The sequence below is a fragment of the Sapajus apella genome, unplaced genomic scaffold (assembly GCF_009761245.1).
Source record: "Sapajus apella isolate SASKATOON/1434 unplaced genomic scaffold, GSC_monkey_1.0 scaffold37, whole genome shotgun sequence".
In the NCBI taxonomy this organism is placed as follows: Eukaryota; Metazoa; Chordata; class Mammalia; order Primates; family Cebidae; genus Sapajus; species Sapajus apella.
This window is the reverse complement of record NW_022436977.1, coordinates 1,098,896-1,102,610: the sequence shown is the minus strand read 5'-3', so window position 1 is coordinate 1,102,610 and position 3,715 is coordinate 1,098,896. Positions and strand designations below refer to the sequence as shown.

Genomic DNA, 3,715 nt, shown 5'->3' with positions numbered 1-3,715 from the left:
CGCGTGCCACCAAGCCCAGCTAATTTTTGTATTTTTTAAGTAGAGACGGGGTTTCACCATGTTGACCAGGATGATCTCAATCTCTTGACCTTGTGATCCACTCGCCTCGGCCTCCCAAAGTGCTGGGATTACAGGCGCAAGCCACCGCGCCTGGCCGGAATACTGATTTTTAAGTTACGGATAAATTTTGGTAAGTAGGCTGAATCCATGATCTGGATCTACAAGTAATGAGAATCAACTATACTTAGAGTTTTATTTTTGGACCTGTAAGAAAAATCTGTCTTGAATTTTTTGTTTTTGTTTTTGAGACAGGGTCTCGCTCTGTTGCCCAGGCTGGAATGCAGTGGCTCATTCTCAGCTCACTCCAGTCTCTGCCTCCTGGGCTCAAGAGATCCCTCCACCTCAGCCTTCTGAATACCTAGGCTACCAGCATGCGCCACCATGCCTGGCCAATTTTTGTGTTTTTTGTAGAGTCAGGGTATTGCCATGTTGCCTAGGGTTTAAATTTCCATAGGCAGTTTATGTAGTTATTCAGAAACTTGTTGGGTTTCTACTGTATGTGAAGTGCTGATATAGACATTAGAGATATATCAGTAAATAAGACTTACTAGATTTTCTTGCTTTCTTAGAGTTTACATTTTTGTGGCTCGGAAAAAAGCAAAGAAAAAAATTGTTTGAACAGTTATAGAATGTGAAAATTGCCATGAAAGAAATAAAAAGGACAGTTTCATAGACAGTAATTGGTGGACAGAGTTTAGGTGGAATGTTTCGGGAAACCATCTCCAAGGGGGAGAAATTGTAACTAAGATCTGAACATTGAAAAGGAGCCAGTATGTAAAGAGATGAGCTAGGAACACTCCTGATAGAGGGAATAATAGGTGCAAAGGGAGATAGAGAAAAGTGTTTTAGGAAATTATTAGCTGGGCATGGTGGCTTATTGGAAATTGTAAGATCACCAATTAAGATCTACATTTACTTCCACTAGCCATAGTAATGGGCTGAAAGCTACTAGCAGAAAAGGCAAGGTAATATTAGCTAGTTTTTCTAGAGTATAACCTTTTCTCAGACCCTTGATTATAACTGATTTGTGTTTCTTCCTTTCCCTGCCTTCTTTCTTGGTCCTTGGATAGTATATAAGTTGTTGTTGAACAGAACTGAGCATTTTCTCCCTTGATTCTTTACATTGTCATTAATTATTTGATGTTATTCTGATGTCTTTGTACAATTAGGCACAAGACAACAGCAACTCTGTAAAGAAGAAGACAAAGTTTGTCAATTTATACACAAGAGAGGGACAGGACAGACTTGCAGTCCTGCTCCCTGGTCGCCACCCTTGTGATTGCCTGGGCCAGAAGCACAAGCTCATCAATAACTGTCTCATCTGTGGGCGCATTGTCTGTGAACAAGAGGGCTCTGGCCCTTGCTTATTCTGTGGCACTCTGGTAAATTATTTCTTTTCTATTTTCTTTTACTGTGCTTTGTGTTAACATGCAGGGCCACTCAGATTTCAAGTCATTTCTCTGTTTCTTAGTAAATTTCTTCCCTAAGATATCCAGTGAACTCTAGTAGCAGGGATATGATTAGTTAGAAACCCAAGGTTAGGCCAGGCACAGTGGCTCACACTTGTAGTCCCAACACTTTGGGAGGCCAAGACAGGTTTTGGGAGTCTGAGTTGGGAGGATCACTTGAGCCCAAGAGTTTGAGACCAGCCTGGGCAATGTAGGAAGACCCTGTCTCTACAAAAAAAATGTTTTTAATTAGCTGGGTGTGGTGATGTGCACCTGTGGTAGCAGTTACATGAGGGGTTAAAGTAGGAGCTTCATTTGATCCCAGGAGGCCCAGGCCACAGTGAGAGAACAAGTCCTTTTCTCAAAAAAAGAGTAGAAAGAAACTCCAGGTTATATCCTAATACTGAGGCCGTTAGAGAGAAGGGTTTTGAGAACATACATTGTTGAGAGATCCAAGTCTTCTTGTGTCAGATTAACTTTAAGAAAACTATAAGGCCTGAAATGTCAAAATTTTTTGGGTGTGGATCCTAGCCCTAGGAGAACAGAGCTTCTGTGACATAATCCTCAGGTCATTATAGCTTCTATTTCTAGGATACCACCTTGTCATAGCTCTGCTTTGTCTGAGAGAATGACCTCAAGAATGTAGTGATAATGACTCACAAAAACCCTTAATGAGCTATCTAGAAAGCTGCTTCTACCAAGTTGAGCTGGCTGGCAGAAGGAATGTGACATTCAGTGTTGGTAAAGGCATCCATTTCATAGTACTTCATTTTCTTCTCTTTTCTGATTGGGCCCTTAATTTATTCTTTAAGAAAAAATCTCACTTTGTCACCTAGACTAGAGTGCAGTGGCACAATCTCGGCTGACTGCAACCTCCGCCTCCCAGGTTCAAGCACCTCTCCTGTCCCAGCCTCCCTAGTAGCTGGGACCACAGGCGCACACCACCATACCCAGCTAACTTTTTTGTATTTTTAGTAGAGACAGGTTTTCACCATATTGGTCAGGCTGGTCTTGAACTCCTGACCTCAGGTGATCCACCCACCTCAGCCTCCCAAAGTGCTGGGATTACAGGCATGAGCCACTGTGCCCGGTGGGACACCTAATTTTTTCATACGCTCAGAATAAGCTGATAGACAATGGATGATCTGAAAAATGTAATGCCTACCAGTAAAAATGTCCATTAAAGTAAATCTCCTCCCATTTGGAGCTTTCTCTTTAGAGCAAGCTCTTATAGCTGCTTGCAGGAACTCTGTGTGTCATTGAGGCAACTGCTAGGAAGTACTATACAGTGCTTCTGAGGCCAATTTGGGAGGATGACTTGAGCCCGGGTAGTGGAGGTTGCAGTGAGCTAAGATGGTGCCACTGCACTCCAATCTGGGTGGCAAAGCCAGAAAAACAAAGAATTAAGAAAGAAGAAAAATAACTTACTTTCAAAGGATAACTATTTCCCACTGTTGAGAATACTGGATAAAACATATGAGACTTTACCAAAAAAAGCAACCCAGGGCCTGGCATAATGGCCATTGCCTGTAATCCCAACACTTTGGGAGGCCAAGGCGGGTGAATCACTAGGTCACGAGTTTGAGACTAGCCTGGCCAACATGGTGAAACACCATCTCTACTAAAAATACAAAAATTAGCCGAGTATGGTGGCACACGCCTGTAATCCCAGCTACTTGGGAGGATGAGGCAGGAGAATTCCTTGAAACTGGAAGGCGGAAGTTTGTAGTGAGCCGAGATTGTGCCATTATGCTCTAGCCTGGGCAACAGGAGCAAAACTCCATCGCAAAAACAAAAAAAAAAAAAAAGAAAGAAAAGAAAGCAACCCATTTCTAATCGTGAAGTCCAAATCTGGCAAGAGAAATTAATTATAAGAAGATGTCTTATTAGAAAGAACCAAAAGCCAGTTACAGTTGGCTCATGCCTATAATCCCAGCACTTTTGCAGGCTAAAGAGGGAGGACTGCCTAAGCCCAAGAGTTCAAGACCAGCCTGGTCAAAATGGCAAAACCCTGTATCTACAGGCACACATGATCATGCCAGGCTAATTTTTGTATTTTTTTGTTGTTTTTGAGATAGGGTTTGGGCATGTTTCCCAGGCTGGTCTTGAATTGCTGTGCTCAAGCAATCTGCCCACCTCAGCCTCCCAAAGTGCCGGGTTTACAGTCCTGCACCCAGGCTTTTTTTTTTTTTTTTTTTTTTTTTTTT

The 3,715-nt window shown here is 42.4% G+C and overlaps 1 protein-coding gene across 2 annotated transcripts in view; it reads left to right on the top strand.

Annotated features, from left to right (window-relative positions):
- The first annotated feature begins 481 nt into the window (after nucleotides 1-481).
- The window catches only part of LOC116564247 (activating signal cointegrator 1), a 65,735-nt gene continuing 62,501 nt past the window's right edge, over nucleotides 482-3,715 (top strand). The window contains exon 1 of one of the 2 annotated variants that reach the window (XM_032297192.1): nucleotides 482-1,442. The gene's annotated coding sequence lies outside the window, so the exon portion shown is untranslated. The remainder of the gene's footprint in view (nucleotides 1,443-3,715) is intronic. The other variant, XM_032297193.1, reaches the window with a different exon arrangement.